The sequence below is a fragment of the Macrobrachium nipponense genome, chromosome 15 (genome assembly GCF_015104395.2).
Source record: "Macrobrachium nipponense isolate FS-2020 chromosome 15, ASM1510439v2, whole genome shotgun sequence".
NCBI lineage: Eukaryota > Metazoa > Arthropoda > Malacostraca > Decapoda > Palaemonidae > Macrobrachium > Macrobrachium nipponense.
In genome coordinates this window covers 67,672,475-67,698,128 of record NC_087208.1, presented here as the reverse complement: position 1 = coordinate 67,698,128, position 25,654 = coordinate 67,672,475, and the positions used below count along the sequence as shown (strand labels likewise).

The following is a 25,654-nucleotide window of genomic DNA, read 5'->3' as shown; positions in this document are numbered from 1 at the left end:
GTTCTCACACAACACGATAAAGTATACTACAACGAAATCACTAACGAATTTACGTTAATGAAACGAAATCGTTAGACGAACGATTACCACATGCTTACAATACCGATGATGTCGTGCAGTGACCGAAGAAGCACGCCGCTACGTAGATGCACCATGGGAGGGATGTGACCAATAGGAGAGAAGGATCTCATGGCAGTGACGTAGCATCAGGAATCAATGGGAGAGCGGGAGGGTGGGTGGCGAGTGAGTTTCAAAATTTTATCGGTGGTCCCGTCGAATCTCGGACTTTATAGCACAACCACCTTTCGTATCTTGAACATTTTCGTATGTAGAGCCTTAAAATTTTTCATATTTGCTTTCGTATCTCGAGTTTTTTGTTTTTTGTAAGTTGAGCCTTTCGTATCTTGAGGTACCACTGTACTTTCATTGGGGGGGAGGGGCATGGTCCTCCTCACACACGTTGGTATCAATACACTTCTCGAGTGGTATTAAGGGGAGCTTTTGCTCAAGGATAAGCAGCGCTTCCAGGAGGCGCAGACGTCATGGTCAGGGGCTCTCCCGATGATTTTGACATTCCTGATGATGTAATCTCTTGTGATGTCTTTCTGGTGTACTGCAGGGTGTGCTGCCTAATGGCACCCTCCTGGTGTGGCAGATCCTTTTAGACAGGCGCATTGTCGTCATGCCGATGTAAATCCTAGGGCATCCTTGGGCAGGGCATATGTATCAATAAACAACGGGGAGGGGTTGTGGTTCATCAGGAGGTCCTTCATACGGCGATTCTTATAGTAAATAATGAGGGACACTCTCTTTTCCTTCCTCCATAGGGCGGACATGTTCCTCTTATTATTTTCATGGCTGCTTCGTCCTCCTTGTATTGGTGGTGCATGAAGGCTTTGTAGAAAAGTTTTATATCCTCTGGGGGTGGAATGTTCCTTCTCTCTTTCTTCGTCATGTACCACTTGTCAAGGGCAGCTTGTGTTTCTTGGTTTACGAGTTTATTCGAGTACCCATTATTGATCAGCGTCTGGGATGCTCGGTCGAGTTCGAGTGTGGTCTTGAACTGCGCAGGACACTCGCTATCTCCATTTAGACAAAATACCAAGGTTTGTACCTTTGGTGTAGACATTTGTTGTTAGCTTCTGGTTCGTCTTCGTGACAAGAAAGTCGAGGAAGTGGGGAGCTGATCGTTTGCTGCTATACTCGATGGTGAAGTTGAGTGCGCTGTGACGCAGGAACTGCTATTGAACGGCTACTACCTCATCCTTGGAGTCGGCTTGTACGAAAAAGTCATCGATATAGTCCACTTCTCCCATGTAGAGTTAGCAAAGAGGACTCCTAAGGGGACACCCCATCGCTACGCCATCCTTTTGCAGTATATCTGTCCTCGGTGGGTAGTGAAGGGGCTCTCTTTGTACAGATATCCAGAAGGATCTTAACAAGTCTTCTGAAATGTTTGGGGAGGGGTTTCATATCGGGAATCATATATACCGCTCCATGATGATCCCTATTGTCTCATCGACTGGGATGTTGGTGAACTGGACTCAATGTCTAAGGATACCGTGGGGTTCCCGCACTGGAGAGATCGCACATCTTCTCCAAAAATTCCACCGATGAGGTGAGGCAGTACCTGGACGAGATATATGGAGTTAAGAATATTATTAAGGCGTTTTGGCCAGGGCGTAAGTTGGGGTGGGCGTTTGGCTGCCACTTCATGACGAAGCTGAAGACAAACCAAGAAACATCTGGAAGATTTAGATGCTCCTCAACTCGATACAGCAGTTGGAATGCCAAGAAGATCCTGACAACGATGGATGCCCTTCAACCTCTTCTGCTAGCAGAGGCCCTTACGTACAGGGGGTCATACTCGAGCCAGTATTTACATCAAGACATGAAAGAGGCAGCCGCAGATCTGAAGAAGAGAGAAGACATACTCGTAAGGCGTGCAGACAAGACAGCCGTTGTTTTGTGCTCATCAGCACCTAGGAATACTTCAAGAAACTCGACGCCATCTTGTCTGATGGGTCTAAGTTTCCAGAGACTTACGAAGAACCCGACGGAAGACATCAAACGTGATGCCAACCGGGTCATCATGGCCGTGAATGCACTACGAATGCCACGGTGGCTACAGCCTCGGCTACCCATACGCGAACGTCAAGACCCACAAAGGAAGCAACCCCCTACGCCCGATCATCAGCCAAACGCCCGCCCCAACTTACACCCTGGCCAAATGCCTTAATAAAATTCTTAACTCCATATATCCCCTTCAGGTACTGCCTCATCTCATTGGTGGAATTTTTGAGAAGATGCGTGACTCCTGCAGTGCAAGAAAACCATGGGCGTCCTTAGACGTTGAGTCCCTTTTCACCAACATCCCAGTCGACGAGACAATAAGGATCATCACCTGGAGTGGGTAAATAGGAATCCCGATATGAGCACCCCAAAACATCCCAGAAGACTCATTAAGAACCCTTCTGGATATCTGTGACGAAGAGAGCCCCTTTCACCACCCACCCAAGGACAGATGTACCGACAAAAGAATGGTGTAGCGATGGGGTTCCCCTTAGGAGTCCTCTTTGCTAACTTCTATATGGGAGAAGTGGAAGAAAGGGTCTTCTCGCAACATAGATATTCCCGCACATACGGACGCTATATCGATGACATCTTCGTACAAGCCGACTCCAAGGATGAAGTAGAAGCCCTTTGACAGCAGTTCCTGCGTCACAGCACACTCAACTTCACCGTCGAGTATAGCAGCAACGATCGGCTCCCCTTCCTCGATGTCCTTGTCACGAAGATGAATCAGATGCTAATGACAACAGTCTACACCAAAGCTACAAACCTTGGACTTTGTCTAAGTGTCCTGTGCAGTTCAAGACCACCACTGTCAGGGCCTTCGTCAGGAGGGCCCTCTCACACTGTTCGAGACGTGGCAGACACGCACTTCGAACTCCACCGAGCATCCCAGATACTGATTAATAATGGGTACTCGAATAAACTCATAACTAAGTAACATGAGCCGCCCTTGACAAGTGGTACATGACGGAGGAAGAGAGAAGGAACATTCCACCCCCGGAGATATAAAGCTTTTCTACAAAGCCTTCATGCACGACCATACAAGGAGGACGAAGCAGCTATGAAGAAAATAATAGAGGAACACGTCCACCCTATGGAGGAAGGGAAGTGTCCCTCACTATTTTTACTATAAGAATCGCATTATTTACTATAAGAATCAGTGTACAAAGGACCTCTTGATGAAGAACAACCAACCCCTCCCCGCCCGTAGGAGACCCCCTAAAGCAGTCCAACGTTGTCTATCGATGAGTATGCTCTGCCCAAGGATGCCCTGGGATTTAAATCAGCATGACGACGATGTGCCTGTCTAAAAGGATCTCCTACTATCCCCAGGAGGGCGCCATTAGGCAGCACTCCCTTGCAGTACACCATAAAGACATCACGAGAGACGACATCATCAGGAATGTCAAAATCATCGGAGAGCCTCTTGACCCACGATGTCCTGCGCCTCCTGGAAGCACTGCTTATCCTTGAGCAAAAGCCTCCCCTTAATACCACTCAAGAAAGTGTTCCTGATACCGACGTGGTGTGAGGAGGTTCTAGGTCTTTTCGCCACATGGAATTTTCGCTCCGCCGGTCCCCTTTTGCCGCAGGTTTTTTGGCCGTTAAAACTTTTTGCTGTGAGGATATTTGGCCTCAGAATTGAAAAAAAGAAAAGCCGACTCCAAGGATGAGGTAGAGCCCTTCGACAGCAGTTCCTGCATCACAGCGCACTCAACTTCACGTCGAGTATAGCAGCAACGATCGGCTCCCCTTCCCTCGATGTCCTTGTCACGAAGATGAATCAGATGCTAATGACAACAGTCTACACCAAAGCTACAAACCTTGGACTTTGTCTAAGTGTCCTGCGCAGTTCAAGACCACCACTGTCAGGGCCTTCATCAGGAGGGCCCTCTCACACTGTTCGACGTGGCAGGACACGCACCTCGAACTCCACCGAGCATCCCAGATGCTGATTATAATGGGTACTCGAATAAACTCGTAAACTAAGAAACATGAGCCCGCCCTTGACAAGTGGCACATGACGGAGGAAGAGAGAAGGAACATTCCACCCCCGGGAGAATATAAAACTTTTCTACAAAGCCTTCATGCACCACCAATACAGGAGGATGAAGCAGCTATGAAGAAAATAATAGAGGAACACGTCCACCATATGGAGGAAGGGAAGTGCCCTCACTATTTTTACTATAAGAATCGCATTCTTTACTATAAGAATCAGTGTACAAAGGACCTCTTGATGAAGAACACCCCTCCCCGCCTGTAGGAGACCCCCTAAAGCAGTCCAACGTTGTCTACTGATGCGTATGCCCTGCCCAAGGATGCCCTGGGATTTACATCAGTAGGACGACGATGCGCCTGTCTAAAAGGATCTTCTGCCACCTCCAGGAGGGCGCCATTAGGCAGCACGCCCTTGCAGTACACCATAAAGACATCACGATAGAGAGACACATCATCAGGAATGTCAAAATCATCGGGAGAGCCTCTGACCCACTATGTCTGCGCCTCCTGGAAGCACTGCTTATCCTTGAGCAAAAGCCTCCCCTTAATACCACTCAAGAAGTGTTCCTGATACCGACGTGTGTGAGGAGGTTCTAGGTTTTTTTGGCCGTTAGAACTTTTTGCCATGAGGATATTTGGCCGCAGAATTGAAAAAAGAAAAGCCCATTAAAAAAAAAAAAAAAACGAAAAAAAAAAAAAACGAAAAGAGTAGAGAAAAAAATTACCCAAGACACACACTCTCTATCTTTGATAATCAAATCCTTTCACTTATTCACTTAATAATTACATTACAAGTAGTTTTCAATACTATAAACATTTCAAAACAACAAGCGTTAAAAAATACATTACAACTAGCTTCAATACTTTGATATTTTAACTAGCAGTGTTTAAACTGCCAGTGGCCATAATATTAAATCCTCTCTCTCTCTCTCTCTCATCCATATAGCAATAAATATTGTATTTCATAAGTTTTAGGTACTAATTCTTTACTGAAAAGGAAAGTAAATAAAGATTATAAGTACAAAAGTTTATTCATTTATTTATTAAAAGTACAAAGTTTATTCCATTTAAAAATATAAGGTGCAATTCAACATTGTTATTTCATTGTAACAGTAGCATCATATTTAAAAAGGAAATAAAAAGTTTAATTTCTTTTCAATATCAAATGAATGCATATTCATTGCGATACACCGTAAATAATAAAGTTTACATCAGAATTCGTAAATAAAACTCTTTGTAAGTTTTCTTCTTGTACGGTGCTTCGCCTCGTTCGATGTCAGTTCGTTTCTTCCTAGCCAGATACTCTTCCTGTTTTTAAAAATTGTGAGTAATTTCCCGATATTTTGGGTGTGTATTTGTTACCGAACTTTGCAATGCGTTATGGAACCCTTCAACGCTGTTGGTGTTTTCGGTAAATTGTTCAATGTCCTTTCATAAACATTCCACAGTTTCACTGGAAATGTTGGGGCAACTCTCCGTCGACAAGGTCCTCTGCCTCTTACACCCCCAATGTAATTGGTTTCGAAATATGATATCAGGTCTTGAGGCAAATCGTCATTGTCGACTAGTTCCTCAAACCCGTCAATGACGTCGCTAGGAGGCAGAAAAACAAGTGCTGCAAAGCATTTCACCAGTGTTGAATTCACTGTCCGTTTGGTAACGCTCGTTATGGCCAAAATCAACTACTTTTCTAAATATATTTTTGGCTAAATGGAATAAGCATCCGGTTACGTTTGCACTAGGAAAAACATCAGAGAAACTTTCGTATCTTGCTCTCTCAAAATCAATCATTTTGTTTATCTACTCTTTTCGTTTTTTTTTTTCTTTCAGGCAGTTGACGGTTTTTTTTTTTCAATTCTGCGGACAAAAATCCTCACGGCAAAAAGTGCTAACGGCGAAAAGACCTGCGGCAAAAAGACCGGCAGCGAAAAGACCTGCGGCGGAAAAACCGGTCACGGTGAGAGGAGGACCACGCCCCTCCCCCTCAACGAAAGTACCAGCGTGCATGGGAACAAACACACCAGACGTGAAGCACATTATGAGATTAATACCAAGGGTGATGTCACTTAGGTAGAAGCCAATCAAGAGGCTCCCAGTGATATCCCCCACCTGAGAAGGTTTGCAACTCATAAACACTCGCCGAATGAGTCACCTTCCCAGGAACCAATGAAAACTCGACCTGCCGGAGAGGTTCTCTAGCCGTACTCAAGAGCCCAGCAACATTACGATATAAGAGAAAGGCCTCGCCACTGGAATATTTACGGCTGCTCTGTGAGCAAGAGCCCGTGCTGGCACAAGGCCCGCTTAATCTTAAACAACACAACAACACTGGAATTCAGTCCCTCAGCAGTCATTGCTTTGATAATGTCTTTCCTGTAGGATTAGGAGAAACGTCGCACTGAATAGAGAGAGAGAGAGAGAGAGAAAAAAAAATTGTATAAACAATAATAAACAATGACTCAACCAAATTTTACCATGACGTTATTAGTTCGTTGCTCGCCAGTCTACAACACAATGAGAAGCCGTCATCAGAAAAAATAGAGAAGACTCTCTACAAGAAGAATGAATCACACCTAATTTTTGGCATATGTAGCAATTTTCGGTATACTACTAATTATGACTTACTATCGAATACTGTGGGGGTAAAGGGGGTGTCAGGGTGAAGAAAGAGGGTAAGAAACATAATAATATTATAATGGGCGTTATGTCCATTTGTCTGTCTGTCATTCAATCACGGCTAAACGGCATGACGGAATTAAACCAAACAAAAATGATCAGATAGGGCTTTGATCGAGAATGGTTTATAGCTAGCTAGCTACTATCATATATATATATATATATATATATATATATATATATATATATATATATATATATATATATATATATATATGTGTGTGTGTATTTATATAATATATATATATATATATATATATATATATATATATATATATATATATATTTATAGTATATATAATATATAGTATATATATATATATATATATATATATATATATATTATATATATATAATATATATATATATATATATATATATATATTATATATATATATATATATATACTAGTTGACCTAACCTGGCACTGCCAAGGAAAACTGAATGGCGGGCATGGGTAGGGGGAGGGAAGGGGAAGGGGGAGATTCTGAAGTATAGTACAGCAGTGAGTTATCAGTACATTTGTGCAGTTTGTTGAAGACAGATCCTTGCACAATTCTCCTCCACTTTGCTGTGCAGTTTATTTCTCATAATTGATAACAGGTTCGACTGTTGTTGAAAGGGAGATAGGCTCATGTTCAGCGGAGATGATTTTTCTCTTCCAATACAGAAATGTAATTTCCCCTTCCCATTCCCTCCCCCTCTATCTTCCCCTCACCCTCCCATCCCTTTCCTCTGCCCAATTCCACCACCCCATCCCTCTTCCTTTCTTTTTCCATCCCCCTACCACTTTTCCTTCCCTTCTCCTCTCTCTCTCCCCCCTTCCCCACCCTCTTCCTACCCCTACCCATAGCCTTTCATTCACAGTTTTCCCGGCAGTGCCGGGTATCAGCTATTAGATTTGATCCTCTTTTAACTCTGAATTCACACATGTTCTGTGGGTTTTCCAGTGTAAGCGAGTATCAAATACATATTCCGAAAAAAATTTTAGTAATTTAGCCAATTGGTATACTATGATTTCTGACTGTTAAAGCTATTTCTTCGCCTTTGACAAGTTGTGTAAATTTTGATGACAAAGTCTGGGCACAGGGCATTTTTCTGTAAAGGAAGTGAAAGTCTATGAAACACACGGTTACACTTACAGACCATTTGTGCTGGACCTCGTGTACACTTTACTCGCTGGTTACTGAAGCCTAAAGGAATTTCAGTATGTTAACCCTCTTACGCCGAAGCCCTAAAAATCAAAATCTCTCCTGTATGCCGGCGCCCGGTTTTGGAGTGAGCGTGGAAGCGAAAAAATAATTTTTTCAAAAATCACAGCGCGCTTAGTTTTGAAGATTAAGAGTTCATTTTTGGCTCATTTTTTTTCCATTGCCTGAAGTTTAGTATGCAATCATCAGAAGTTAAAAATAATATCATTATCATATGTAAATAATGCGATATATGGTAGCGAAAAAAATTCATAGATAATTGTATTCAAATCACGCTGTGCAAAAAAAACGGTCCAAAGCTAACGAGTTACTTTTTTTTCGTTGTATTGTACACTCCAAATTGCAATCCTTTTTGATATATAATACATAGTAAACAATAAAATCAACACCGGAAAAATATTATTACAAAATGATGTACGAATTCGTAACGCGCGGACGTAAAAAATTTTTATTTTCAAAAATTCACCGTAATTCTAAATATTGTTCTAGAGACTTCCAATTTGTTTTCAAAATTAAGACAAATGATTGAATATTACGCTGTAAGAGTAAGTAGTTAGAATTGACAGATTTTCGACACATTTCGGACGAGTTAAATTTGACCAAATGTCGAAATTTTTAAATATTATTATTTTTTTTTTATATGCACATATTTCGGAGATGGGAAGGAAAAGCTACAACCTTCAATTATTTTTTATTGTATTTTAATGAATTTGCGCACATTTTGATATATGAAAACTCTATAAAAAAGGCTAATATGAAAAGGAGCAAATATTAGGATAATGCGATATACGTATTTCGGAGACTTGCGGGCCGCGAATCGGCGCGCGTAGTGAAGGTAAATATATTTTTCAAAAATTCACAATAAATCACAATATTGTTTTAGAGACTTCAAATTTGTTTCAAAATGAAGAAAAATGACGGAATATTACTAGGCCGTAAGAGTTTAGCTTACAATTGCGTTTTTCGACTATTTCGGTAGAGTCAAATTTGACAGAACGTGGTTTTTTTTTCTATTTATCGTGATTTATATGCAAATATTTCGAAAAAAGAGAAAGCTACAACCTTCATCATTTTTAGTTGTTATTCTACATGAAATTGCGCACATTTTAATATATAAAACTTTATGTAACGCTAATTTTAAATGGTGCAAACATTTCGACAATGGCACAAAAAATTCTGATTTTTTCGGAAGAGTTACCGCGCGAACTTAAGGAAATGTTTTTTCTTTTTTTTTTTTTCATACATTCACCATAAATCGAAATATTGTGCTAGAGACATTCCAAGTCGTTGCAAAATGAAGGTAAATGATTGAATATTACTAGAATATAAGAGTTTTTAGCTTACAATTGCGTTTTTCGACCATTTCGGTAGAGTCAAAGTTGACCGAAAGTTGAAATTTTTGCACTTAACGTGATTTATATGAAAATAAAATTTTCGAACTGATAAAAGCTACAACCATGGTTGTTTTTTGTTGTATTGTGCATGAAATTGCGCACATTTCCATATATAAACTTTATGTAACGGCAAATTTAAAAGGGTGCAAACATTAGGACAAATCGCACGAAAAAATTTATCGGAAGAGTTATCGCACGAACGTAAGGAAAAAGTTTTTCATAAATTCACCATAAATCGAAATATTGTGCTAGAGACGTCAAATTTGTTGCAAAATGAAGGCAATGATTGAATATTTACTATAATAATAAGAATTTTAGCTTACAATTGCGTTTCTCACGACCATTTCTGTAGAGTCAAAGTTGACTGAAGGTTGAAATTTTTGCACTTATCGTTATTTATATGAAAATATCTCAAAACTGATAAAAGCTACAATCATGAGTATTTTTTTTGTTGATTTTTACATGAATTGCGCACATTTTCATATATATACTTCATGTAAAGGATAATTTAAAATGGTGCAAAAATTATGTCAAAGTGACGAAATAATTTCCGAGATGTGTCACTGATACTTTTTAGTGTGATAAGAAAGAAATTCGCGCTTGCGGGCCTGCGTAGCGATTGTCCAACAAAACAACGCCTTGATCCGTGAACTCCCAGCATCCCCAAGGAGCGTGATACAAAAGTTTTTCGGCTGGTAGGCCTATAAGTATTTTTCCGCAAATTTTTAAAAAAACTTTTTTGAGCCGACGTATGATACGTCCAATCGGCATACGGGAGACATTTTGACTCGACGTTTAATACGTCCCAAATCGGCGTAAGAGGGTTATTATTAATCACATTTTGTCTGTTACATGTTTTCCGTCATTGTGATATTTCTTTAAATATGTATGTGAAATGTAATGCCATTTACCATATTTATATCTTTAGTAAAAACCCAAACAATGATTTATTATTTTAGTTTTAATCATGTTCCAATGACCTCTGTATCACCTTTAGTATTACTATATTGTTAATGGCTATTTTTTTGACATGAACAACAATAAGTCACCCATATATATATGCATCTAGTTCAGTGTTTCTTAACCATTTTGGACCTCAGCCCCCATTTTAGTCAGGCCAAGCAGTCCAGCACCCCCTACCATTGGTTAACACCTAGTTACTACAAGGATAAGAAAAGCGCAGTACATCTTGATCATATATTTGTTCTTCTCCAAAACAAAAACAGTAATTATGGCAATAGCATTGGAAAAAAACAACAAGAAAATAAAGGAAAGATCATGGACAAACTCAATAAAAATCTCATCAATGCGATTTGTGTTCTTGCTTATGTACAACTAGTTGTTTATAAACTTTAACCTAAAATCAGGTTGAATGTTTATTGAATCTAAAAAATGCACTAAAAATACATTTGTCCAAACGTAATCCTTCACTACAGAAACACTGATATTTTTACTGCCACATATGAGACTTTCTGCAGCACCCCGTGGGGGTGCTGAGCACCCCAGGTTGAGAAACACTGAATTCTAATTTGTGTGAACAGCTGTGATTGGCGAGATGCTGTCTGATCAGGCATCCACATGAAAGTTTTGCACTCCGACTTCTTAACAACAATTAGAATTTGTATCCACTACCTTCTTGTGAAAATTTTATAGGGTCTACTTAAGGTAGACCGCAGTAAAAACTGGTTTACAGACTCATTGAGTTGCTCCCCTCCACGGAAATCTTTAGTAAAAGGCGAAAGATTCATGCGTTTGAAGGGAAGCCAGAGCTACCTGACCACAGATCTTTCGCAGTTCTCCTTTCATTGACTGATGACGGCTAGTGGACGTAGTTTTATACAAAAGCACATTTGTAGAAATGTTCAATTTTGACATCGACGTTTTAATACGTCCAATCGGCGTAAGAGGGTTATTATTAATCACATTATGTCTTTTACATGTTCCGTCATTGTGATATTTCTTTAAATATGTATGTGAAATGTAATGCCATTTACCATATTTATATCTTTAGTAAAAACCCAAACAATGATTTATTATTTTAGTTTTAATCATGTTCCAATGACCTCTGTATCACCTTTAGTATTAACTATATTGTTAAATGGCTATTTTTTGACATGAACAACAATAAGTCACCCATATAATATGCATCTAGTTCAGTGTTTCTTAACCATTTTGGACCTCAGCCCCCATTTTAGTCAGGCCAAAGCAGTCCTCCAGCACCCCCCTACCATTGGTTAACACCTAGTTACTACAAGGATAAAGAAAAGCGCAGTACATCTTGATCATATATTTGGTTCATTCTCCAAAACAAAAACAGTAATTATGGCAATAGCATTGGAAAAAAACAACAAGAAAATAAAGGAAAGATCATGGACAAACTTAATAAAAAATACTCATCAATGCGATTTGTGTTGTTGCTTATGTACAACTAGTTGTTTTATAAACTTTAACCTAAAAATCAGGTTGAATGTTATTGAATCTAAAAAATGCATTAAAAAATACATTTATCCAAACGTAATCCTTCACTACAGAAAACACTGATATTTTACTGCCACATATGAGACTTTCTGCAGCACCCCGTGGGGGTGCTAGCACCCCAGTTGAGAAACACTGAATTCTAATTTGTGTGAACAGCTGTGATTGGCGAGATGCTGTCTGATCAGGCATCCACATGAAATTTTGCACTCCGACTTCTTAACAACAATTAGAAATTTGTATCCACTCCTTATGAAATTTTATAGGGTCTACTTAAGGTAGACCGCAGTAAAAACTGGTTTACAGACTCATTGAGTTGCTCCCCTCCACGGAAATCTTTAGTAAAAGGCGAAAGATTTATGCGTTTTGAAGGAAGCCAGAGCTACCTGACCACAGATCTTTCGCAGTTCTCCTTTCATTGACTGATGACGGCTAGTGGACGTAGTTGTTTTTATACAAAAGCACATTTGTAGAAATGTTCAATCCTTTTAACTAATTATTTGTAATTCTAGAAATTTTGCAAAACTTATAACTATAAACAAGCTTGATGTTTGTAGGAAGAAAGAAAAGCGATTTTCATGTGAAATAACTATAAATTAACATATCAAAGGGCGTATCGTCCATGGATAACCTCTCTTAGTCGTCTTGAACAAAAACACCAGGCAAAGTCCAAGGGTCGTTTAACAACTTTAAAGCAATTGTCTAGGGGTCCACATCAGTCTCCTATACCCATTCACACTTAAAACACTTGCCATTTACCAGCTTGAAGTCAATTTCACTTCAAATCAATCAACCAACCTTATTTGTTTCCATGTTTTTAAACCAGAATTATCAGATTTTCCAATTTTCTTAAGTGGAATATGAAGGACAGGCTTATAACTAAGTCACTGAAAAACATGATGAGCTTTGTCCTTAAAAGGTGTATATTTATTAATTATTATTATTATTATTATTATTAATTATTATTATTATTATTATTATTATTAGAAAGTAGTTTAACCTGACGACTAAGCTGACTCAGCTCTCATAGCTGTCCTGAAGGATTAGAACTGGGACTGAATAGTTAATTCGGTCTGACGATGAATGAGTAAAAATTAAACAAAAAACTTCACAAAGGTACAAAAACACTAACAATGGAACACATGCATATAATAAATACATTTACTAATGTATTCATGCATACATAAAAAAAAAAATCTGAATAAGTTATGTAGCATTTAATAATTTTGTTTGTAAAATTCAGTAAATGGTCTATACTTGAACTTATATTTTATCAACTAAATTACATCTCTTCATGACCATATTAATTGGAATGACTGAAATTTCTCTGATTTATTACAAAAAGGTAACAATCACTACTGGTCATACTTTGAACATATACACTACACGTCTGACTGTTATTGTATTCTCAGCACTCAGGAGTCGTGCCATGTGGGCTGTTTACTAAGTGCCCATGTGTCAGACGAGTATGGCTTATACATAGACGTGTTCCTCACTGGACGAGTGAGGGTTCTGTACTCATTTACCAATCTGGTAACCTGAGTTCACTTCCTGAAACCGCCAAAGTTGAATCAGAGAAATTTATTTCTGATGATTAGAAATTAATTTCTCGATATAATGTGGTTCGAATCACATTACTAAAGCCCCATTTACACAGTCGAGCTTTGCCAGACGAACTTTGTCCGATGAGACATTAAGTGGGAAAAGTCAGAACCTTATCCCCTGTTTCTCCGCTTCTGACGTCACATCGAACAGAGTTCATCGTGAGTGTGGATGGGCCTTACAACACCAATTGGTTCCTAGCCACATAAAAAATCTAATCCTTGTGCCAAGCCTTAGGAGAGCTGTTAATCAGCTCAGTGGTCTGGGGTAAAACTAAGTTATACTTATTGGGTTCCTCACTGGACAAGTGGGTTGCATACTCGACTATCAATCTAGTAGCCTGAGTTCACTTTACGCAGCCGTCAGTGAGGAATCAGAGGAAATTCTTTCTGGTGATTAAAAATACATATCTTGATATGATGTGGTTCGGATCCCACAATAAGCTGTAGGTCCCATTGCTAAGTTACCAAATAGTTCCCAGCCACAAAGAAAAAAATTAACCCCTCAGGGCAGCGCTAGGAGAGCTGTTAACCCTTAAAACGCCTATTGGACATATTAAACGTCAACGAAAATTGTCTGTCGGGTGCTCAATCGACGTGTGGTACGTCAACGCAAAATAGTTTTTTTTAAATTTACGGAAAAGTAGTTATAGGACTACTAGGCAAAAACTTTTGAATCACGCGCCTTAAGGGATGCGGGGAGCTCACGGATCAAGCTGTTGTTTTGTTTACAAGCGTTACCCAGGTGCGCATGCGCGAAATGCTTTCTTCTCGCACCAGCAAGCATCAGCGATGCCTCGTCCGAGTGCGATCTTTTGCCGCAATCGTGTTTTGCCGAACTTTTGCGAGAGTTTGAGTATTTGTGGTGGTACAAGATGTACGTAGAGATGTCTGAATGTTGAATGGAGCACGAAAAGCATGTTTTACCTCTCGGGAGGGATCGTGTGAGATGTATTTTGGACTTGGATGCTGGTGAGGGACCAAGCACCCAAGATGACCTAGCTCCTCAAAGTCGTTTGGTGCGGCCTCGTGTGGCCAAAAGTGTTCAAGCACGACATTGTGTGCTTCGTGTGCCTTCTACAACCCCTAGGAAGCATCGGGGTGTCCTGAGGGGCATTTGTAGGCATTTGGGAGGCCTCAACCCAAAGGGACATAGACAGATTACTTGTTGGAGCTTGATCGGGGGGAAGCAGGTCGCAAGTCCTCATTTTGATGGCGGTTGGTCATCTAGTGACGAGGACATCACTCCCAATGTTAGTGATGATGAATATTTGCCCCCAATGTTCGTACGAGGGTCACAGGCTGAAAGTGAGTTGGAGTTTAGTAGTTTTAGTGTGTATGAGGGGGAGTCTGAGGAGGAGGAGGAGGAGGAGGAGGAAAGGAGGAGGAGTTGTCGTCGTTTAGTTTTGTTGTTGATGACGACACAGAAAGTGAGGGCCTAAGTGATGGAGATGGGACAGTGGGGGATTTCGAGTGCGAAACTTGTGCCCTAGCACGTGCGAGTGTGCGTGCATGGCACGTAGAAGGTCAGAACGTTGTGCCAGCCAAGGTTGAAGGCTGTTCGTCTGAGAGTGACGAGGGGTGGTCGGAGGACCCCACCCCACCTAACATGCACCCATTCACGGCAGCACCTGGGCTCACCATACCTGTTCCTCTCACTGCTCTGGGGTTCATTCAGCTGTTCCTTACGTGGGAATTGCTGGAATACCTGGTAGCAGAGATGGCAGACTACACTCGGTACTGGCGTGATGAACTACAGACGACGTTGTCGTATTGCTGGCGGGGCTGCAACCTCATGGACATGGCGCATTTTTGGGATATATTGCAGGTGGAATTTTTTGTTTAAGTACGCCCAATGTGCCCAGCATTATGGCCCGTGATAGTTTCCTGGCATTGGACATGTATTTCAACGCCTTCAACTGAAGGGCCATACCCCGGAATAACCCCGATCACCTCATCTTAGTCCGCCCAGTGTTGGATTACATTCGTGAACGGTGCAAGTTCCTAGTGGTTCCTGGCAAGAACCTTTCTTTGGATGAGGGGATGATGCCTTACAAAGGACGTCTTAGCATAAAAGTGTACAACCCCAAGAAGCCAAAGAAATATGGAGTGAAACTTTTTTTTATTACAGAGTCCAACACTGGATACATTGTGGACTAATCAGTGTATTCCGGCGTCTTCTCCACGCTGCGTGACACTGTGTTTGGTCTTGTGGATCGTTTCCGTAACCAGGGATACCACCTGTTTATTGATAATTATTATAACTCGGTATCCCTGGCACAGGAACTGTATGAAGCAGGTGTGCACGTCAGTGGTACCCTTCAGTTGGTGCATGGGGCCCCGAATGTCCTAAAGAGGTTTGCTAGCCAGCTTCAACATCTGGAAAGAGGAGAGACAGAGTGGCGGTGGAAGGGAGCTGTTTTCGTCATCTGTTGAAATGGGGTCCGACTCGTTCCCATGATTACGAGGAGTTATGAGTCTATCCAAGAAGAGGTCGTCCAGCGGAAGAAGACACATCGGTAGGGCCGAGTTACGTATGAGGAGTTTCGTGTTCAGCGCCTATTGTCATTGAGCACTACAACAGGCACATGGGAGGAGTTGATCTCTTTGATCAACTCATCCAGTATTATCCCTTTGCCAGGAGAACCAGGAGGTGGACACAGAAGCTCCTCAAATATATACTTCAGTTGGCCCTCCAGAATGCCTACATCCTCTACTGTGGGTACAATTCCAACCCCCGGAGGTTGTCCCACATCCAGTTTCTCGAGGTGGCCGGGAATGCCCTCATAAACTTTAATCCCGATGAGTGGCCTTCCATCACCGGCCCCCTGGCCCAAGCTCCAGATCTGCCCCTAGAGAAAAGGGCAGATCTTAGGAGGGCCAACTTCGGTCATCCTGCTCCTGCAGTTGCTGCCGCTGCCCCTGCTGCTGCCGCCACCCTTGATGATCCCGCCCACACTCAGATAACGACTTCTCATCGGATAGTGGACCCTGTGTGTCGGCTGCAGACAGGGGATCACACACTGGAGCTCCTACAAGGGTGCAGGCAGAAATGGTGCCGGGTGTGCCATTCAAGTAATATTCAATCATTTATCTTCATTTTGAAACAAATTGGAAGTCTCTAGCACAATATTTTGATGTATGGTGAATTTAAAAAAAAAAAAAAAAAAATTCCTTTCTTCCGCGCACAGTATCTCGACGCAAATCTCCGAAATGCTCGAGTAACATTGTCGTAATATTTGCGCTGTTTCATATTAGCCGTTATATAGAGTTCTATATATGAAAATGTGCGAAATTTCATGTAAGATACAACAATAAATAACTCATAGTCGTAGCTTTTATAATTTTTGAAATATTTGCATATAAATCACGATAATTAGAAAAAATTAGACATTCGGTCAACTTTGACTGGACCGAAATGGTCGAAAAACGCAATAGTAAGCTAAAATTGTTACATTCTAGTAGTATTCAATCATTTATCTTCATTTTAAAACCAATTGGAAGTAACTAGCACAATATTTTGATTTATAGTGAATTTTTGAAAAAACTTTTTCCTTCCTTCCGTGTGCAGTATTTTGGCGGCAAATCTCCGAAATGCTCGAGTCACATTGTCGTAATATTTGAGCCGTTTCATATTAGTCGTTATATAGAGTTCTATATATGAAAATGTGCAAAATTTCATGTACGATACAACAAAAAATAACTCATAGTCGTAGCTTTTATAATTTTTGAAATATTTGCATATAAATCACGATAATTAGAAAAAATTCGACATTTGGTCAACTTTGACTCGACCAAAATGGTCAAAAAACGCAATTGTAAGCTACAACTCTTACAGTCTAGTAATATTCAATCATTTATCTTCATTTTCAAAGAAAATGGAAGTCTCTAGAACAATATTTCAATTTATGGTGAATTTAAAAAAAAAAAACATTTTCCTTACGTGGGCTCGTGGTATCTCGGCGTCAAATCTCCGAAATACTTCAGTCACATTTCGTAATATTTTGCGCCGTTTCATATTAGCCCATTATACAGAGTTCTATATATATGTGAGCAATTTCATGTAGATATACAACAAAAAATAACTCACTGACGTAGCTTTTATCATTTTTGAAATATTTGCATATAAATCACAATTAGAAAAAATTCGACATTCAGTCAACTTTGACTTGACCGAAATGGTCAAAACACGCAATTGTAAGCTAAAAACTGTTACATTCTAGTTAATATTCAATCATTTATCTTCATTTTGAAACAAATGGAGGTCTCTAGCACAATATTTTGATTTATTAGGTGAAATTTTGAAAAAACCTTTTTCCTTTCCTCCACGCGCGGTATCTCAGAATCAAATCTCCGAAATGCTTGAGTCACATTGTCGTAATATTTGCACCATTTCATATTAGCCGTTATATAGTTCTGTAAATGAAAATGTGCGCAATTTCATGTAGGATACAAAAAAAAAAAAAAAATAACTCATGGTCATAGCTTTTATTATTTTTGAAATATTTGCATATAAATCACGATAAATAAAAATAATTCGGCATTCAGTCAATTTCCACTCGACCGAAATAGTCTAAAAACGCAATTGTAAGCTAAAACTCTTACAACCTAGTAATATTCAATCACTTACCTTCATTTTGCAACAAACAGGAAGTCTCTAGCACAATAAAGTTGTACCTCCAGATACGAAATTAATCCATTCCGAGGCGGCGTTCGTATCATGAGCTTTTCGTATCTTGGACCGCATTTTACATGTAAAATGGCTAGTCCATTCCATGCCTGCCCTCCAAAACCACCCCAGTACATGTCATAATAGAGCTAAATTGACCTATAACCAATGAAATACTAGAACAATTTGTACCATTCAATACCTAACTTACCCGAACCCTTAAATGCCGAAGGGCGGTAAAAAAAAAAAAAAAAAAAAAGTCTCCCGTGTGCCGGAGGTGTTTCAGAGCGAGCGCGGAAGCGGAAAAAATATTTTTTTCAAAAAATCACAGCGCGCATACTTTTCAAGATTAAGAGTTCATTTTTGGCTCCTTCTTTTGTCATTGGCTGAAGTTTAGTATGCAACCATCAGAAATGAAAAAAATTATCATTATCATATATAAATAATGCGATATATGATAGCGCAAAAACGAAATTTCATATATAATTGTATTCAAATCGCGCTGTGCGTAAAAACGGTTAAAGGTACAAGTTACTTTACTTTTGGTTTTTTTTCGTTGTAATGTACACTAAATTGCAATCATTTTGGTATATAACACATTGTAAAACGATAAAAGCAACACAGAGAAAATATTATCAAACAAAATAATGCATGAATTCGAACACGTTGGATGTAAACAAATATTTTATTAAAAAATTCACCATAAATCTAAATATTGTCCTAGAGACTTCCAATTTCTTTCAAAATGAAGACAAAAGATTGAATATTACTATATTGTAAGAGTATTAGCTTACAAATGCAGTTTTCGACCATATCTGACAAGTTAAAGTTGACCGAATGTCGAATTTTTATATATATTTTTTTATATGCAATTATTTCGAAATGAAAAAGCTACAACCTTCAAAAAATATTTTTCGTTTTATTCTACATGAAATTGCGCACATTTTCATATATAAAACTCTATGAAATGCCTAATATGAAACGGAGCAAATATTCCGAGAATGGGACGAACGCATTTCGGAGATTTGTGGCGGAGAATCCGCGCACAGAGGGAAGGAAAGTTTTTTTTTTTTAAATTCACCATAAATCTAAATATTGTGCTAGAGACTTCCAATTTGTTTCAAGATGAAGATAAATGACTGAATATTACTAGACTGTAAGAGTTTTAGCTTACAATTGCGTTTTTTGACCATTTCGGTGGAGTCAAAGTTGACCGTGAACGTGGTTTTTTTTTTTTTCTATTATCGTGATTTATATGCAAATATTTCAAAAATTAAAAAGCTATTAGAAAAGCTACAAACCTTTAATTATTTATTGTTGTATTCTACAATGAAATTGCGCACATTTTCATATATAAAACTTTATGTAACGGCTAATTTAAAATGTGCAAACATTACCACAATCACACTTATGATTTTTCAGAAGAGTTACCGCGCGGTGACGTAAAGAAAATGTTATTTTTTATCATAAATTCACCATAAATCGAAATATTGTGCTAGAGACTTCCAATTTGTTGCAAAATGAAGGTAAATGCTTGAATATTACTAGAATATAAGCGTTTTAGCTTACAATTGCGTTTTTCGACCATTTCGGTAGAGTCCAAGTTGACCGAAGGTTGAAAATTTGTCACTTATCATTTTTATATGAAAATATTTCAAATTTGATAAAAGCTACAACCATGGGTTGTTTTTAGTTGTATTGTGCATGAAATTGCGCACATTTTCATATATAAAACTTTATGTAACGGCTAATTTAAAATGGTGCAAACATTACCACAATCGCATGTATATTTTTTTTCGGAAGAGTTACCGCGCGGACGCAAGGAAAAGGTTTTTCATAAATTCACCATAAATCGAAATATTGTGCTAGAGACTTTCAATTAGTTGCAAAATTAAGGTAAATGATTGAATATTACTAAAATATAAGAGTTTTAGCTTACAATTGCGTTTTTCGACCATTTCGGTAGAGTCAAAGTTGACCGAAGGTTGAAATTTTGGCACTTATCGTTATTTATATGAAAATATCTCAAAACTGATGAAAGCTACAATCATGAGTATTTTTTGTTGTATTCTACATAAAAATGCACACTTTTATCATATATAATCTCCATGTAATGGCTAATTAAAAATGGTACAAAAATTATGTCAAAGTGACAAAATATTTCCGAGATGTGTCACAGATACTTTTTAGTGCGGCAAGAAAGAAATTCGCGCTTCGCGCCTACGTAACGATTGTAAACACAACACCTTGATCCGTGAACTCCAAGGATCCCCCAAGGCGCGTGTTTGAAGAGTGTGGCTGTAGGCCTAGAAAAAAAAAAAATTTTTTATTTTTCGATAACTAAAAAAAAAAAAAAAATTTTTAGTCGTCGACGTAAAATACGTAGTTTTTTTTTTTTCCAGGCATCGAGGAGACAAAAAATGTCGACGTAAAAATACGTCCATCGCAGTAAAAGGGTACTTACTGCTAATACACCTGTAAATTAGCGTATAGTGTCATGGTATACAAGAAATACTGACGTACATACGTATGTATGTAGTAAAATGTGGAAGCTTACCTTTCGAGTGAGGCCATCTCCGAAAGTGGCGACAGAGGAGGACAAACGGCAGATATATACGTACAATTAACTTTACGAACTTCCCCCCCCCCGCCCCCAACCATATTTTTTTATTTATTTGTTTATTTATTTATTTATTTAATTTTTTTTTTAACAAAATTTCAACTTCTTTACCACTTTCAACTTTCTGTTTTTTAGTATCACTTGGTTCTTCCTTTTTGCTTACTACTCCTACTAAAGGCCTCTTTAAAAAATAACTATCCAAGGAAGATTACTTTTGCCTACTTTTGACAACGTTCTTGAAATGACTCAAACAAACGTCATCGAACTGTGTATGCATATGACCTGTGTAAGCTTTTTGGGGTGTCTCTTTTCTACGAATGATTGCACCTTATGAAAAGCAGCTAGAGCATCCTTAATTTCTGCCGTTGTCATAGAGTTGTCGTCCTCCTCCTCGCCGCTGCTAGAGAACTTCTCTTGAACGACGTTATGCTGCATGGCCTCCAACTCCTTCAGGTCATCCGTCGTAAGCTCCTCTTGGTGCTCCTCGAGAAGGTCATTGATGTCGTTCTCGTTGACGACCAGCCCCATGGACTTGCCGAGTGCAACGATCTCGTCAAGATCTGGTTGCGAAACAGTTTCAGGATCGTCAACTGTTTCTGAATCTGCAGCACCAGCTTCGCCCACGTCGAATCCCTCGAAGTCTCGGGCGGATACGGCATCAGGCCAGAGTTTCCTCCACGAGGAATTCAAGGTTCCCCTCGAAACCTCCTGCCAAGCTTAGTCGATGAGTCGGATGCATATTAAAATATCGAAATGCTCCTTCCAAAATTCACGCAAAGTGAGGTTTGTGGCATCAGTGATGTAGAAACATCTCTTGAAAAGATGTTTTGAATACAGCTTCTTGAAGTTTGATATCACTTACTGGTCCATGGGCTGGAGGAGAGGGGTGGTGTTAGGTGGAAGATAAAGAACCTTGATGAAGGAATACTCCATTAGGATATCTTCCTCGAGGCCAGGAGGGTGAGCAGGGGCACTGTCCAACGACCAGCAGGCATTTCAGAGGGGCGCTTCTCTTCCAAGAATTTCTTCACTGTTTGGGCCGAAACACAGATTGTACCCATCTCGGTGAACAAATGCCTTGTTACCCAAGCTTTCGCATTAGCCCTCCACATCACTGGAAGCTTCCCCTTAAGCATTTTGTGGCCTTGAAGGCTCAAGGAGTCTCGGAATGATAGACAAATAGGGTTCACCTTGCAATCCCACTGGCGTTTGGAACAAAGTGCGAGCGTAAGCCTGTCTTTCATAGGCTTATGCCTGGGTAGCTTCTTCTCTTCCTGCGTGATGTACATCCAACGAGGTATTTTTTTCCAGAAAAACCCAGTCTCATCAGTGTTGAAACTTGCTGAGAACTGTAGCCTTTCTTGATTGTCATCTCGTTGAACATCTTTTTAAAGGCTTCGGCTGCTTTCGTGTCCAAGCTGGCTGCCTCCCCATGCCGCACCACCGAATGGATGCCAGTCCATTAACAGCATTTCTCAAACCACCCATGCGAAGCCTTGAAGTCTGGGGTTGGTGTTGATGTCCCTTCTCCTCCTTCGTCTTCGGTCTGGGCAATCAAATCGCCGAAAATAGCGCTGGCCTTGTGGCAGATTGCCGTCTCCGTTATCGTATCGCCAGCGATTTCTTTGTCTTTTATCCAGACAAGAAGAGGCCTTTCCATTTCATTGTGCACGTTGGTCCTCTTGCTGGACAAAATAGTGACGCCCTTGGAAGGTGTAGCTGCTTTGATGACATTCTTCTGCTTAAGGATGGTGCCTATTGTCGATGGATTTCGGCCGTATTCCTTGGCGATCACACTCAATCGCATACCAGCTTCATACTTCTTGATAATCTCCATCTTCGTCTCCAAAGAGAGCATCCTCTTCTTTCCGTGAATTTCAACTTGGGACCCACGACTATGTATATACTGTACGTAATTTTGTTATGTAGTACATATACGTGTGTAGTAAAGTTCTCACACAACACAATAAAGTATACTACAATGAAATCACTAACGAATGTATGTTAATAAAGAAATCGTTAGAACGAACGAATATCACGTGCTTAAGATACCGATGATGTCGTGCAGTAGCCAAAGAAGCACACTGCTACGTAGATGCATCATGGGAGGGATGCTGACCAATAGGAGAGAAGGATCTCATGGCTGTAGCATCAGAAACCAATGGGAAAGCGGGAGGGTGGTGGCAAGTCTACTCAGTTGGTGGCGCTCGAGTTTCAAAATTGTTATCAGTGGTCCGGGCGAATCTCGGACTTTACAGCAACAACTTTTCGTATCTTGAACAATTTTCATATGCAGAGCTGTAAAATGTTTCGTATTTGCTTTCCTATCTTGAGTTTTTTGTAAGTTGAGCCTTTCGTATCTCAAGGTACCACTGTACTTTTATTTGGGGGAAGGGGCATGGTCCTCCTCACACACGTCAGTATCAGTAACACTTCTTGAGTGGTATTAAGGGGAGGCTTTTGTGATGTCTTTCTGGTGTACTACAAGGTGTACTGCCTAATGCGCCCTCCTGGGTGTGGCAGATCCTTTTAGACAGGCGCATCGTTGTCATGCCGATGTAAATCCTAGGGCATCCTTGGGCAGGGCATATGTATCAATAAACAACGGGGAGGGATTGTGGTTCATCAGGAGGTCCTTCATACGGCGATTCTTATAGTAAATAATGAGGGACACTCTCTTTCCTTCCTCCATAGGGCGGACATGTTCCTCTATTATTTTCATGGCTGCTTCATTCTCATTGTATTGGTGGTGCATGAAGATTTGTAGAAAAGTTTTATATCCTCTGGGGGTGGAATGTTCCTTCTCTCTTTCTTCGTCATGTACCACTTGTCAAGGGCAGCTTGTGTTTCTTGGTTTACGAGTTTATTCGAGTAGACATTATTGATCAGCGTCTGGGATGCTCGGTCGAGTGCGAGGTGTGGTCTTGAACTGCGCAGGACACTCGCTATCTCCATTTAGACAAAATCCAAGGTTTGTACTTTGGTGTAGACAGTTATTGTTAGCTTCTGCTTCGTCTTCGTGACAAGGACGTCGAGGAAGGGGAGCTGATCGTTGCTGCTATACTCGATGGTGAAGTTGAGTGCGCTGTGACGCAGGAACTGCTATTGAACGGCGTTACTACCTCATCCTCGGAAGTTCAGCCTTGTACGAAGATGTCCATCCGAATATAAAATCGTCCGTTTGTGCCGGGACATCTTATGTGCGAGGGGAGAAGAACCCTTTCTTCCACCCTTCTCCCATGTAGAAGTTAGCAAAGAGGACTCCTAAAGGGGACCCCGATCGCTTCGCCATCCTTTTGGCAGTACATCTATCCTCGGTGGTAGTGAAAGGGGCTCTCTTTGTACAGATATCCAGAAGGGATCTTAACAAGTCTTCTGAAATGTTTGGGGGTTTCATATCGGGAATCATATATACCCGCTCCATGATGATCCCTATTGTCTCATCGACTGGGATGTTGGTGAAAATGGACTCAATGTCTAAGGACTACCGTGGTTCCCGCACCGGAGGAGTCCCGCACATCTCCAAAAATTCCACCGATGAGGTGAGGCAGTAACCTGAACGAGATATATGGAGTTAAGAATATTATTAAGGCGTTTTGGCCAGGGCGTAAGTTGGGGTGGGCGTTTTGGCTGCCACTTCATGGTTCGAAGCTGAAGAAACACAAGAAACACCTGGAGATTGAGATGCTCCACAATTCGATTCAGCAGTTGGAAGCCAAGAAGATCCTGACAACGATGGATGCCCTTCAACCTCTTCTGCTAGCAGAGGCCCTTACGTACAGGGGGTCATACTCGAGCAGTATTTACATCAAAGACATGAAAGAGGCAGCCGCAGATCTGAAGAGAGAGAAGACTACTCGTAATGGCGTGCAGACAAGACAGCCTTGTTTGTGCTCATCAGCACCTAGGAATACTTCAAGAAACTCGACGCCATCTTGTCTGATGTCTCTAAGTTCCAGAGACTTACGAAAGAACCCGACTGAAGACATCAAACGTGATGCCGAAAACCGGGTCCCATCACTGGCTGTGAATGCCAACTCGGGTCATCATTTCTGTGAATGCCACTACGAATGCCAAGGTGGCTACAGGCTCGGCTACCTATACGGGAATGTGAAGACCCACAAGGAAGGCAACCCCCTACGCCCGATCATCAGCCAAATGCCCGCCCCGACTTACACCCTGGCCAAATGCCTTAATAAAATTCTTAACTCCATATATCCCCTTCAGGTACTGCCTCATCTCATCGGTGGAATTTTTGGAGAAGATGCGTGACTCCTCCAGTGCGGGAACCATGGCGTCCTTAGACGTTGAGTCCCTTTTCACCAACATTCCAGTCGACGAGACAATAGGGATCCTCATGGAGTGGGCAAATAGGAATCCCGATATGAGACCCCCGAACATCCCAGAAGACTCGTTAAGAACCCTTCTGGATATCTGTACGAAGAGAGCCCCTTTCACCACCCACCAAGGACAGATGTACCAACAAAAGAACGGTGTAGCGATGGGGTCCCCCTTAGGAGTCCTCTTTGCTAACTTCTACATGGGAGAAGTGGAAGAAAGGGTCTTCTCGCAACATAGATATCACCGCACATACGGATGCTATATCGATGACATCTTCGTACAAGATGACTCCAAGGATGAGGTAGAAGCCCTTCGACAGCAGTTCCTGCGTTGTAAAGAAATATCTTTATGCTTTTCGTATATTTCTATTATGTCTTTTATTTACTTTGATGGTGGTTGGAACTATGGGCATTTGTTTAATGGTAATTTGTTTTATGGTTATAGGATAATTTGCGACTTTGTTTACTATTGAGCCTGAATAGTTCTTGAAACTGACTGTTTGACAGTTAAATATCCACTCACTCTGCCTTTTGAGTATTTATATTCAGCGGTGCAGAATCCAGGCCAGAGGCAGAGGCCAGTAGGACAGTTTT

At 40.5% G+C, this 25,654-nt stretch overlaps 1 protein-coding gene and 2 non-coding genes across 3 annotated transcripts in view; 1 reads left to right on the top strand and 2 right to left on the bottom strand.

Annotated features, from left to right (window-relative positions):
- LOC135195037 (BLOC-1-related complex subunit 5-like) overlaps positions 1–25,654 on the top strand; it is a 579,421-nt gene that overhangs the window by 244,419 nt on the left and 309,348 nt on the right.
- On the bottom strand, positions 11,008–11,127 carry LOC135195131 (U5 spliceosomal RNA). Its single transcript, XR_010310095.1, has one exon. It is a non-coding gene; the product is annotated as a U5 spliceosomal RNA (small nuclear RNA).
- On the bottom strand, positions 12,096–12,215 carry LOC135195132 (U5 spliceosomal RNA). Its single transcript, XR_010310096.1, has one exon. It is a non-coding gene; the product is annotated as a U5 spliceosomal RNA (small nuclear RNA).